The sequence below is a fragment of the Rutilus rutilus genome (assembly GCF_951802725.1).
Source record: "Rutilus rutilus genome assembly, chromosome: 2".
Lineage (NCBI taxonomy): Eukaryota > Metazoa > Chordata > Actinopteri > Cypriniformes > Leuciscidae > Rutilus > Rutilus rutilus.
The window spans coordinates 21,275,995-21,290,355 of NC_140210.1; the positions used below are offsets into that span (position 1 = coordinate 21,275,995).

The following is a 14,361-nucleotide window of genomic DNA, read 5'->3' on the forward strand; positions in this document are numbered from 1 at the left end:
CCTCAAATGAGCCATAAAGTCATTTACAACTTAGTTACAGTAATGGCTTTAAGCATCAGAGTTTTATGTGAGATCTTTAAAGCAGCAGTGTGTAATTTCTGGGCTACTAGTGGCACCAAAAGGAATTGCAATCTGTTTGTTTGAGCGACCTGAGTATAACATGGGCTCAGTTAAAGAGATGAGTTAGGGGCGGGACTACCTTGCTGAATTTAATATTATTTTAGAAACTTGTGTTCAGTGCCATTAGTTGTGAAGAAATTACACGGGCACCTAATTGAATTGCAAAAATAATATCTGTTTCTAAACGGGTTTCGTCAAAATGCCCTTATTTGACCTTGTTTGGACAAAAACAGATAGTTCTACACCTTAATCATGCCATTAGTTGAACCTAAATAAAATGTTGAGCTACTCAAACCAAGCGGTCAATAATTGCCTAGTTCCCTTTCGAAAGGGAACTCTACACTACGTCAGAATGACGCTATGGGGAACGCCTCAGGCGTGACAGGTGTCTGAAATCAAATATCATCTCACAGCAATCATGCTGACCGGCGACAGCCCGTGAATCATTAGCGTGAATGATTAACGTGCAACCTGCAAGTATAAAAGGGGCGCTTTGCAAACATGACACCATCCTTTTCGTCTTCAGGGACTGTTTTTGTCTGTAAATTAAAAACGTCTACTCCAGCAAGGAAATGAAACGCACGTCCAAGGCAAGTCCTAAGGAATTTGTTAAATGTGTTGACCCGTGCCCAAGATATTTGTCGCCGGGTGACACTCACGAGATGTGCGTGTACTGTCTGGGTGAAGAGCACGCACGGGATGTTCTCGAGGGAGCATCCTGTGCAAACTGTGAGTGTTTTCCTATGAGAACGCTCCGCTCTCGTCTGGCTCTCTTCTCGAGGGGAGAGAGTTCAGCATCTGGTCCTCGCGGATCGGGTCCCGCTCGTGCCGAGGCAGAGCGGCGACGCGCTTCATGGGGCTCCCAGATGGAGCTCGCTGACAGTCTCGAGAGGGTTGTTCACCTCTCGGACGAGTCATCGACTGACGAGAGTGAGCTGCAGGTGGATGACGGAGAAGATTCTCCTACTGATACTGCAGCGAGTGCTCTTCAGGCTGGGCAAGAGATGGCTGAGGAGGATGAATCAGATCCTCAACCTCGTCAGCCATCCTGCCCCATGTACGCTGAGTTGGTGGAAGTTATGGAGCGCGCCACTGACAAGCTTCAGTTGCCATGGAAACAGCGCGCTCAGGGAGAGATCGCTCGCGGCCGGTTAGACGATCGATTTCTCCCTGAACATAGACCACCAGCTCAACGGAGCCTCCCATTCCTTCCGGATCTTCATTCTGAGATCGAGAGGGCATGGGAGAAACCATACTCGGCCCGTATTCATCGACATCAGCGGGGTAATTTCGCTGATGTTGAGGGGATCGGGGAGTATGGTTATGTGTCGATGCCGCCCATTGACGAGACGTTTGCGAACTATCTCGTATCTGGGCGGGCGTCGACACTAAAAGCTCCGACTCTGCCATCCAAGCCTCTTAAAGTCACGGCTCGCTTGAATGGCAGAGCGTACATGGCAGCAGGTCAGGCTGGTGCTGCCCTTCACACCATGGCAGTGCTCCAAGCCTACCAAGCTGATCTGCTGCGGGATCTCGACCAGGGGACGGGGCTGTCCCCTGAGGCGGTCGCTGAGTTGCGCCGGACCACAGATTTGTCTCTCCGGGCCACTAAACAGACTGCTGCCGCGATCGGCCGGTCGATGGCGGCGATGGTGGCCACGGAGAGGCATCTGTGGCTCAACTTGGCTGATATCGGGGAGAAGGAAAAGGCCCTTCTCCTTGATTCACCAGTTTCGCCCACTAAACTTTTCGGCACCTCCGTTGAGGCGGTGGTTGGAAAGTTTAGGGAGGCGAAGGCGCGCTCAGCCGCATTTAAAACTTGTATACCGCTGAGATCCGGGCCCCGGCCCAGGCAGGCGGGAGGACCTGGTCCGTCTTGGTCCGAGGACCATAGACAGGGCCAGAGGTCTAGTGTTGCCTCTCGTGCGCCCCCTCCAGGGAGGAGTAGGACGCAGAGAAGGCGAGCCTCCCGCAAGAAGAGGGACTTAAGGGAGGTCATTCAGCGCAAGCGGAGCAGCGCTCAGCGGAAGTAAGGGTATGACCTCCCTGGAGGGCTTTTTCTACCGGCCCTCTCCCTCTTCTTTACTCCCCAGGCGTTTGCGTTACACCAGTCCTGGGGTTGGGCCTATGATGAGAACTATGTTCTGATGGCCCGCCGTAGCAACTGGTTGATGTGAGTGCCTCTTTTAGGCATGTAAAAGTGGTGGACCCCAGGTTCGTTGAGACCTTTCTGGTGAAGTCTTCACTCCGCACGCCGCAGGTGAACTTTTTCGGTTTTTGGAGAATTTGTGTGTATAACTAACACTTATCTGTATCTCTCTACAGAAGCCTTGTTCCCTGTATAGACCTAGGGGTCATTCTTAGAATAAAAAGGTAAAGTATGGAACTTCAGGGCCCTGAAGCCTCCCCTGTTGGTGGCTGGAACGATCTAACGAGAAGCTCAAGGAAAATTGGTTTCCGTTTTGAGTATGTGATGGCCTTCCTGTCATAACATTTTTTATGCGTGGTGGGCCACCGCTCATTTCTTTTTAGCCGCAGGGCTGTTAGCCACCCTGGGGTAGAGTAGTTGGTCTTCCTAAAAAAAAAAAAAAAAAAGAACTTTTTTGCTTTAGGTTTAGACTGACGCTGGCGCTTCAGATAGATCTTATGTCTTACCTATTGGTTTGTGACATTGGTATCCTGAGTACTTCGCTCCCCTGAGCTCTGTAAGGTGTCAGTAGGTGAGTGTTTTTCAGCCTCTCAATTAAGTAGGCTGTGGCTCCTCCGAGCTCTCAGGTAGATCTATGCTTGTAGGTCGGCCCTAACCCGGGCCGCCTCTGTAGCTGGCCTAGGCTAGGTTTGGGATGTTGGAGGCGTTCTGCTAAGTATAGCTGCCACATTCATTATGTGTTAGGCTTCCTCCCCTAGATTTCAGCCTCCTCCCTTAAATGGGAGTTGTTGGCCAAGGCCCGCCCCTTTCACTGCATTCAGGGGTGGTAGAGTAATGCAGGGTGGTAGTTGAGGTATGATCCTTCAGGCAGGGTTAGGCTGTCTTTCGCTCTGCGATGTGATAGTTTGCCAGACCCTGCCGAACAGAGCTACTTGGATTAGGCCTCTAGAGCTGGCTCCACTCAGCCCGTCGAGCTGAACCACTCGAACGAGGGGTGAAGGTTGGTTGGCTTGCAAGCAAGCCCCGCTTCCCCAGGCTGGGCACAGGACAAATCCCTGTTACCCTTTGGAGCCACTTGCAGGCCCGCTCCCTGTCTAACATTTCAGGGGCATATGGTGTTACTCCCCCACTAAACGCGGGGTAGTTTTGAGTAATCCATTCTCAGCTCTGTATTATCTACCTCACACCACGATGGCTCCGGTTGAGCAGGGAGTTCTAACTACATTTCATTCCGGTTTTTGAACTCCGCTCCCTTGAAGCCAGAGCATTGCCATGAGCTGACGCCCATGCATTTAGTAGGCAGGCCCTTAAAATGGGGCCTCCACTAGGCAGAGTGGCGTATGTTGTACTCCCCTGCTATGAGGGTATTGCTTTTTGCTGAGTACACTGCCTTTGGCAATGTGATTAGGTACCAGGATGCTGTAAGCGCTGTAGTAACAGTTTTTCTGCCTTGAAGGCTGCACAGTTAGGTAGTAGGCCCCAGCAGGCCTCCTTGACCGGGTAGCCCCTAAGATAGGGCTCCTAGGCCAGCTCACCTTCGTTGGTTGGCCCTGGTAGTTCGGGCAGAAGACTCACTACCGAGTAGTAGGTCTTAACAGGCCTCCTCGGAGGTGGGTCACAACATTGTGGAGCATACACTAGGTCAAAACTTTAGGAAAGTTTTTTATTAGTATGGTTCCAGCAGTGTTCATTAAAGTAGCAGAAAGACTCGCTATCAGCTAGTAGGCTCGACCGGGCCTCCCTGTTAGGCGAGTCCCCAGCAGCAGTACACATCCAGCTGATTAGACCGTTTCAGGAAGTAGGCCTCTTTAGGCCTCCCTGAAGATGGGCTCCCACATTTTTTTGTGGGGATCAGGTAGTAGGCTTTACTAGGCCTCCCTGAGGGCTGAATCCCTCATACTGTGGTACTAAGTGGCCCTGAGGTTGAACTATCAGGTAGTAGGCCTCATAAGGCCTCCCTGAAGGCAAAGCCCCATAGACAGTCAACTGGACTGCCAGTCTGGCCCACTGTCAGCTGTGGTTTTCAGGTAGTAGGCCTCTCCAGGCCTCCCTGAAAGTAAGCTCCTTCATGTCATGGCTCTCTGGTAGTAGGCCTCACCAGGCTTCCCTGGAGTTGAGTTCCATCATACTTTGAGTTTCCACTTAATGTGGTTTTTCTTGAGCTCCCACGTTCTGTGGTTATCAGATAGTAGGCTTCACCAGGCCTCTCTGAAGGAGAGCTCCCACATACTGTGGTTGTCAGGTAGTAGGCCTCTCCAGGCCTCTCTGAAAGTGAGCTTCCACGTTCTGTGGTTATCAGATAGTAGGCTTCATCAGGCCTCTCTGAAGGTGAGCTCCCACATACTGTGGTTGTCAGGTAGTAGGCCTCTCCAGGCCTCTCTGAAAGTGAGCTTCCACGTTCTGTGGTTATCAGATAGTAGGCTTCACCAAGCCTCTCTGAAGGTGAGCTCCCACATACTGTGGTTGTCAGGTAGTAGGCCTCTCCAGGCCTCTCTGTAAGTGAACTCCCATGCACTGTGGTTATCAGGTAGTAGGCCTCACTAGGCCTCCCTTAAGTTGAGCTCCCACGTTTTGTGGTTGTCATGTAGCAGGCCTCTCTAGGCCTCTTTGTAAGTGAACTCCCATGCACTGTGGTTATCAGGTAGTAGGCCTCACTAGGCCTCCCTGAAGTTAAGCTCCCACATACTGTGGTTATCATGTAGTAGGCCTCTCCAGGCCTCCTTGGAAGGTTAGCTCCCACTTACTGTGTGTTTCCACTTAGCATGGTGTTTCAGGTAGTAGGCCTCTCCAGGCCTCTCTGAAAGTGAGCTCCCACGTTTTGTGGTTATCAGATAGTAGGCTTCACCAGGCCTCTCTGAAGGTGAGCTCCCACATACTGTGGTTGTCAGGTAGTAGGCCTCTCCAGGCCTCTCTGAAAGTGAGCTCCCACGTTTGTGGTTATCAGATAGTAGGCTTCACCAGGCCTCTCTGAAGGTGAGCTCCCACATACTGTGGTTGTCAGGTAGTAGGCCTCTCCAGGTCTCCCTGAGTAGTTTCACTGTGGTGCTGGGTTTTGTAAGCTAGTGGCCGCTTACTTTCAGTTTAGCAGACCTTATCAGGCAGCTAGCGAAGGTGAGCTTGCGCCCTGGCTCGACTCAAGTTTTTATTCTCTGCTACGGGTTCCCTCCTGGAACCTCTTTTTCCTGCTACAGCCTGGTTGCCTACCAGGTAGATCTAATGCTCCTCCCCTCACTGAGGGTCAGTATGAGTATGTGGTCTCCTGAGTCTGGTCAGTCGGTCGTAGGCCTCTCTTGAGGCCTCCCAGTTAGATCAGCCCTTAGGCCCTCACAGGCCTCCTCAGTGTTTTGAAACAAACACTGAGTTGATCCGTGGATTGAGTAGAGAAACTCCCCTCGCTGGCAAGGGTTGTAAAGCACTATGCTGAGTCATACTCTCCAGGATATCCCGTCTCTGAGATCCGGTCCGAGTGGTTCACTGCCTGCTTCACAGTCCCTCGGGTTGGATGCCTTCCTAAAGGCAAGTGTCCAGAGGCTCTGTCTTCGGACAGACAGGAAGTGGCCAGACTGTAGTGTCTTATATAGTGACACCAGGTCAGGCCTGCCTGGTGGCGTTTCAGGCGGCACGTTCCCCTGAATAGTGACTGGCTGGGGTTCCTCAGGTTCCCTAGCCACATTCCCTAGAAGGGACCCCTTCTAAGAAGTTGAAGTTGTGGTCCTTGGCCCTTGAGCAGGCCCAGGTAGACCTTTCACTAAACTATGTTTATGGAGGTTTTCTGTGGTGTCATTTAGCTTGGGCTATGACCGTAGGGAGTGCTGTCACTGACAGCTCAGTGTGACCTGGGGGTGAGTGGTACTAGCGTTCATTTGAATTGCCGGTTCTGACAGTTGTCACTGCCTTTTGGCATGCACTCCCCTTAGCATGGTGGCGTTGGTATATCGTTCCCCATAGCGTCATTCTGACGTAGTGTAGAGTTCCCTTTCGAAAGGGAACGTCTCAGGTTACGACTGTAACCTATGTTCCCTGAGAACAGGGAACGAGACACTACGTCTTCCTGCCATGCCTCGGGGCCTGCCTGCAACAGTCCCTTCAGACGATAGGATGGTGTCATGTTTGCAAAGCGCCCCTTTTATACTTGCAGGTTGCACGTTAATCATTCACGCTAATGATTCACGGGCTGTCGCCGGTCAGCATGATTGCTGTGAGATGATATTTGATTTCAGACACCTGTCACGCCTGAGGCGTTCCCCATAGCGTCATTCTGACGTAGTGTCTCGTTCCCTGTTCTCAGGGAACATAGGTTACAGTCGTAACCTGAGACGTTTACATGATCCATTTCCCCAAAACAAGTCAAAAGTAGCTATATATATTCTGACAAAAGAGTTTGTGTGTGTGTGTGTGTGTGTGTGTGTGTGTGTATTTCATATTTTTCGTATGTTTTACCCATTTGTTTATTGAGGGCTTTTAAGAGTGTGAAATGAACTGCAGTTACTGTACAGCTCGAGATAGTCGCTAGTGAAGGGCTTGGGACTGTGTGTTTTCTTAAGAATCTGCGCCAGCTGAACGACCACCATGATGATGAGGAAAACTAACAGTTAGCTTCCTCTTGGTATTAACCCAGGCTCATTGGCCTCTGGCGACATTTCTGCAATTTATATTTTTGTATGTTTCACGACACTGTACACTTTCAAACTGAGAGTGTCCAGTGAGTAGCACTTAAAGTTCATGACAGATGAACAGCTGAAAGTGAATCTGGCAACATTTTATTATGTTTTTGTATATACGTATCGTGGCCGTTCAGAAATGAAATGTGGTGAAATGCTCTATGAAAACGGTTAATGCTCTATCGTGTTTGAAAATAACGTACCACATACATACATAAAAAAAAAAAAAAACTACCCTAAACCTAACTTGATAGTGTTATCTATAATTTGAGATAAAAATACATTTGCTGAAGAAGCCATGCCATTGTAGCTTGCTTCTATGGGTTTTTGAGCTTTTTTATTGTGACTTGTATTTTATGGGATTCGTACCCAAGTGCTCTGTGCAATGCTGTACCAGGTGAGCTATCGAGCAAGTTTACTACGTAAATGCCATACATATGGAGCTAATTATGTGGTGCAAACTTCAAAGTGTATGCACTATAGTAAAAATGTTTATGAGGTCATAACAGTACTGTGCAAGGAACCGCACAAAACATCTGCCCCTGTAATCATGATTCGTGTGAAAACGAATAAACATTGTTGGTGTTTTACTGCCACTGGTGTTCATTTTAGCTGGAAACTGCAATTAATTGTATGTACAGTATCTGTACGTTTTATGTAGCTTCGCAAAAATGCAGGCAGTGGCACGTATTTTTTTCTAATGAGCCCAGGTTGCAACAAAGACTTCCTTTGCTCAAGCAAAAATAGAAATCTTGAAAGCTCCACAGAGTCACAGTGTTTAATTTTAATTTTCAGTTAAATCGACCTGTTGGCTTACTTAGCTGTTCCAGCTGGGATAGGAAAACATATTTTAATAATGAAAAATTATACTCTGGTATGAATGTGGCCCATACATCACAAACACCGAGTTCCCCCACCACACAAATCCTATAGTAGTAGTAATGTAGGAACTGTAGGTAGCTTCTATGCTACATGTTTAATTGAATATACATGTTCATGGTCATTCATCTGAAGCATAGACACAAAGCCTATTTCATACAGTCGCTCTCTTTCTTTCCTCTGATGATTTATTTGTTCTCTTCCTGTGCAGCTGCCCCAGAGATAAGTGGCTGTTTATCAAATTGCCTGTCAGAAACACTCGCCAGATTAATCCACAGCTCTTATCGCCGTGCTGAGAGAAAACTTCCCAGTGCTTTTAATTCACTGAATTGGATTACAGTATTACACAAGCACCTCTCGCGACTGGAGTGCACAACTCGTTTTAATACAAAAAAAATAAAATATTTTTTTTTACAGCTCGTTCACGCTGGAAGCGAGCGATGTGATCCAACAATACTAGAACGTTCCTGTTAATTAAACCGTTTAAAATGAGTGAGTTTTGTGGTGACAGCTATGGAAGTGCAGATAGTGTTGATTCACTTCCTGAAACCACTGTATAGGCTACTGCAGGGGAGTTGTAAAGTCTAATAGGGTATAACAGTGACTGACCTTTTTTAATACTGTCTTAGTTCCAGAAGTATTTTTCCCATTCGCATTTTCCATAGTGAAATTTCTTCATTAAAATCGGCATGAATTGAAAACTCGCTTTCATTTGTAAATGTATGATATTGATCTTATTGTGAACAGTCCATATGTGACCCTGGACCACAAAACCAGTCTTATGGGTAATTTTATTAAAATTGAGATTTATACATCATCTGAAAGCTGAACACATAATCTTTCCACTGATGTATGGTTTGTTAGGATAGGACAATATTTGGTCGAGATACAACTATTTGAAAATCTGGAATCTGAGGGTGCAGAAAAATAGAAATATTGAGAAAATCACCTTTAAAGTTGTCCATTTCTATTCGCGATTGTGCTGCATCCACTCACACAAATATATTTTTTAGATATTTATGGTGGGAAATTTACAAACTTTCTTCATGGAACCTGATCTTTACTTAATATCCTAATGATTTTTGGCATAAAAGAAAAATCGATAATTTTGACCCATACAATGTTTTGTTGGCTATTGCCACAAATATACCCGTGCTACTTAAGACTGGTTTTGTCATCCAGGGTCACATATGTTTCTTCTTTTTTTTTCTGACTTCGTATGGTTTAATAAATTTCAACTTGATCTTCCAAAATATCAACACAATTTATTTTCCTATAATCTGTTACTAGATGTATATCACAATACTGTCAGAAAGCACTGACTCCCAGAAGTAGTGAGTAACAATAAACAAGTTTTATTCAAGTTTTACACACTGCATTCTCAGGAGCGACACACGACACATGCATAGAATGCTATCTTAGTATTGCCTTAATGTAGTATTTATCGTCTCCGAAAGAATGTTGTTTTAGAATGTCACAAGTTGTCGAGGAATTCCGGTGAGGTAATGAAAGTAATTTATATTCCCAGAACAAACATAAAACAAACACAACAGAACTATATAAGTAAAGGCTATTCACATGAGCATGTTTAAACTTTCATTAATTGGATACAAAGAGCAGATGTACCAACTAGTTACTGACCTGATGCGGACGAATATATACACATAGCGTGGATTGATATCATCTTGGTCTGGAGCGAGGTTTACATAAGGTAACGTGAAAATAAGCCGGACAGTCTGAAATCTGCCCCCAGTGGCTCACAGTTAGAGCATGCTGCAGTTACATTTTTCACCACAGATTTAAATTGGATTTTTTTTGTGCATCGAGGGCACATTTCGGCCACAAAGGCCCTACAGTCTTGCTTATCCTATGGTAAGTGCACATGATGTGTGTCATTTGGGACAGGGCCTCAGACACCCTCTGCCCCGCTTTGTATCATAATTCATGCCTGCCAAAGCCATGGGCTAAATTTTAATATATCCTGCTCACTTTACAACTTAAAATAGTCTCGATAATATTTGTTACAGAATGCTGAACACATTTACAATTTATTACTGATTCATTTTATATCGAGGTCTGTGTTTTGGATGAATATTTTGGTGTGGCTCTCTGCCCCACCTGCCCTTACAGATGTACAAGATGTACAGATGTACAGATAGACAATAATCTACTATCATTTTAATTCTTTAATCTCTTAATTATTTTGTCACTATGTGTATTGAGCCAGAGCCTAGCAGGAGAATTCCAGTGTTGTTGTATCACTTCATTATCTCGCAGTGTAGTTACATTGTTGAATGCTTTTTGGTTTTGCACTGATAGCTTGGGTCCTGATGGAAATACGTCGGAAGAATGGAAATATGTGGTTTTAAAGGAAAAAGTGTGGAATGTTAAATATTAGGAAGGCTCGTCTGGGTTCAGCTTGTCTGATGGGGTGCCGTAACAGTTGCTGTTTCAATCTGTAGCTCTATATGTAAAGTAGACCCATGGGACAGCAGGAAAGGGGGCTCTGCTCAGCTGGATGAGTGATTGAGGAGATTTAAAGGCTGCGTGGTGAAGGGATAGCGAGCGAGATGGATGGAGGAATGGAGAGAGAGATGATAGATGTGGTAGGCGTGTGCGAAATGTCTATAGGACGCTCAGGTGTCAGAGTCCTGACAGCTCCCCGCGGACTGTAAACTTGTGAACTTTGCCGTCTATTTACTCACTCGCGGTCTCATTCACTCGCTCATTGAGGTTTAAAGAGTGGGCGGGGCAACTCGTTGTCATGGCGATGACTGACAGCCAAGTGCTCCTTTAGTCCATAAAGACTGATAGAGTTTTAAATTAGCCCTCTAAGCCCATGGCTAGGTCTTACCCAAGGCATTATAAAAAGTGAAGCCACTGATAATTTCAACATTATCAGTGTTTTAAACAGATTATTTGATGAATAGAAAGTTCAAAAGAACAGAATTTATCTGAAATAGAAAGCTTTTGTAACATTATAAATGTCTTTACTGTCACCTGATCAATTGTATGCATCCTTGCTGAATAAAAGTATTAATTTCTTTCATTTCATTTCCAAAAAATTCAGAAATATCTCTTAAGCAGCAAATCAGTAGCCTGGCAAGCCAGACCTACATCAAGATGTTAGATCTGGCAACTCACCATTTTCAGGGCTCAATCTGAGGGGCGGGATAAACGGCTGTCTTTCAAATTCGCTCTGCATGCAATAGGACAGCGCTACAACCAACCAGAGCATTTTCCCAACAGTGGAGCTAGATGATAGATTAAACTTTTGCCGTATCTGGCCGGCAAAACTACGAACACATCTTCCTGTTTTTAGAGTGACTTAAGTGCCGTTCTTTGTTCTTTTCTCAAAGAAAAGCTTAACTCCAAGTCCTCCAGAGTCACGGACAAAGCCGATTCGAAAGACCGCTGTTCGCCAGCAGCAGCTCTTCTTTGTTTTCAAGTAGCAGGGAATTCACGCGGAACCGTCACAACTCTGTCGTCATCATGTAAAGCCCGCCCACCGACTAGTCTATACACGATGTGACTGGCCTGACTAGTGTTTGGTTTTTCCAGCTCGAAAGTCAACGGAGAGTTGCTAGACTACCCTGGCTGCAAAATACATTTTGCTGCCGCTAGGGTGTGTCTAGATTTCTAGGCTAGCAAATCAGCATATTAGAGTGATTTCTGAAGGATCATCTAAAGGATCAGCTGTGTCCCCCTGCATTTTGACAGTCAAAAATAGTCGATCTCCTAATGCAGTGTAACAGGGAGGAGAGTAAAGATGGAAAGCTCCTAAAGCTTAGTTCCATATAAATAAACGGATAATTTGTTGTTTTTTAGTGAAAATCAATATTGACCTTGTATTTGAAAAAGGATCCTCATATAAGAAGCAATACTAAAATGCAGAGTCAGTTCATTCACATTCGGAGATTGACTATTTTTGACTGTCAAAATGCCGGCTGACACAGCTACAGTGAGTTGTTCAAAATCGTTCTTTTTAGTAAACTCTGTGTACACAAACATTGTTCTCAATGCTCGAGTTCATGTGTAGAGCCCCTGGTGATACTACGAGCAAAGTTTCATGTTGTGTCGAGCCTTCTTAGTGTTTAAAAATAGCGATTTTTGATGCTATCACTGTAGTGCCCCAAGCACTCCCATTCAAAAGGCGACCGAAAACGAAAATATGGTCAAACTTAAAAGTGGTGTTTCCATTCTAATTATGCTTTTAAACGAAAGTTCGCCTCGGGTAGATTAACAAAAAGACCCTAGGTTGCATTTTGGCGAAAGTTACCCTTTAAAGATTAGGTGAGCCGTCCTGTTGTCATGGCGATGACTGACAACCAAGTTCTCCTTTAGTTCATAAAGACTAATAGACTTTTAAATTAGCCCTCTAAGCCCATGGCTAGGTCCTACCTATCTAAAATTCATCACTTCTTCTCATTTCATGCCTTTTTCATTCATTTTTAACTAGCTAGACCAGTCGACCGATAAATGTGCGCAACAATTACACTCGAGTATGCGCCGGTGTGCTGTTGTATGTTTAGCATGCAGAAATCTTCTTTCCAGGTTTAAGTTAGCTCTAAAATCCCAGTTTCGTCCACCTTGAGATTTTAAACTATGCAGTCTTGCTAGATGAGATCCACTGTGTCCCCCAGCAGTGCACATGACCAGAGTTCTTTACACCCGCAGGCTTATGGGCATTAAAGTGCCTCAGTGAAGCCAGGAATCCATTACTCTGCTATTTTGAGAATTCTACAGATTGCTCCCTGTGTGGAATAACAAGCAGCTGGGAATGGTCAGGAAGCTAACGGAAGGTCTGGATGACTGACAGGAGATCAGTGGGAACAGCCTGAGAGCTCGGCCCAGGCCCGGTTAACTGACAGCAGATCAGCACTGATAGGACAGGGGGAAAATGAGAGTGCTCTGAAAGCGCTTTGCTGGGGGCCAAAAGCCTGCCACAGCCCGGGTGTATGAATGGGGCTGGGGACCGGAGGAGACAGCAGCGGAGGGAGAAACGCAGACCGGGTGGACAGAGATAAGCGTATCTGAGGCGGGAAAAGAGAGGAGGTGATGAACGTGCGAGGAGACAATAGTTAAGGGCAGTTAGAGGTGATGGAAGGGGGTTGATGAGGATGTGTGTGAATGAAGGGAGAATTATGAACTGATGAGGGATGGAAAGGAACAGAGGAGCGGTAAGTGATGTGGGAAAAAGGTATTTTCACTCCTTTCAAATCCACATCAGTGTACGCACAGCTGTCCTGCTGTGAGCTCCCTACTGTGTAAATTTAGAGGATGATGACGTCGTTGGTCCAGACAGAGAATGATTGCTGATTACGTGTGTGGGTGTGAAGAAGAGAGGCACTTTATTTTTGAGTAAATTGGTTAGTATTTTATTTTATTTTGTTTCAGTCACATACTACTTGCTCTATCTTAGTAACTCTTTTTATTGTTTTTGCTGAATATGATTTATTATCAAATGTTCTTATTTATTTATTTATTTATTATTTACTTTTTGCTCATGGAATAATCATGGCTACTGAGAATTTATACAGTGGCATTCTAAAAACAAGTATCAATAACTATCAGTATGTCCAAGATAACTGACATTCCATCAGGGGGCACCTTTAAGCATAAGTCCCAATTTAGTCTCATTTTAATCTCAGTGCCATTTAGAAGAAGCTGTTTTAATTTGTCTAATTTTATTTATTTGTATTTCTTTTCTTTTCTGCATTGTAATATCACGATTATCTCTTGTCATTTATGCAATGTCATTTCTGTCTCTCCCTCTATTTAAATCTCTTAAATCACCACCTCTTTCTCGTTTTTCTGACTCTCTTCCTCTCTTTCTGTTCTATGCTTCCTTTTCTTCCTTTATTCTCCCTCCACTTCATGGCTCTTTCTTAATCAGTCTCCTCTCATCCTTGGCTTTTCAATTATTCTTGTTTTTCTTTAGTGTTTATTTCCTTTCCGTCTTCTAATTTCTAAGTTGCTCCTCCTCACTCTTTTCAACTCGATCCTTTTGCATTTGTCCCTCTTCTCTCTCTGTCTCTCCCTCTCTTAATCCTGACTGTGATGTCTTGTTGTTATTTCTCACAGAGATAGGCCTGTCATAATCTATGCCGCTGAGTAATCATTGTTGGGTTGTTGTTCTGCTATAAACGGTACCCAAAAAAGTACGGCCATCCCAGAAAGGTGACATCGTCCTCACTGCCAAAGAAAGATGATGGCCATCACACCTGAAGTACCAACCTGAGCTGAATACACAGGCCAAATAGAAGATGGAAATTGTGGAGGTGTGGCGGAGAGGGGCTGAAAATTTACTTTCGGCAGCATCCATCCTAATACCAAGACTGTTTACTGTCAAACTTCATCCAATAACTAGGATTTGGTAGTGAGTGAGACAGATAGACAGTGGGAAAAAATGGTTTGTTCTGTCTTATGTGCCGTAATGATGTTCTAGAGTAGGACAAATGGCCAGCTTTGGGCCGTTTGCTCACTTTTTATTGTATCCATTCTCATATTTAGCCATGATTCATGGTTAATTATGGGAGAATTGATTATTTG

At 45.1% G+C, this 14,361-nt stretch overlaps 1 long non-coding RNA gene across 1 annotated transcript in view; it reads left to right on the top strand.

The window, feature by feature from the left end:
- LOC311286138 overlaps positions 1-14,361 on the top strand; it is a 149,971-nt gene that overhangs the window by 82,179 nt on the left and 53,431 nt on the right. The gene's annotated exons all lie outside the window — the stretch shown is intronic.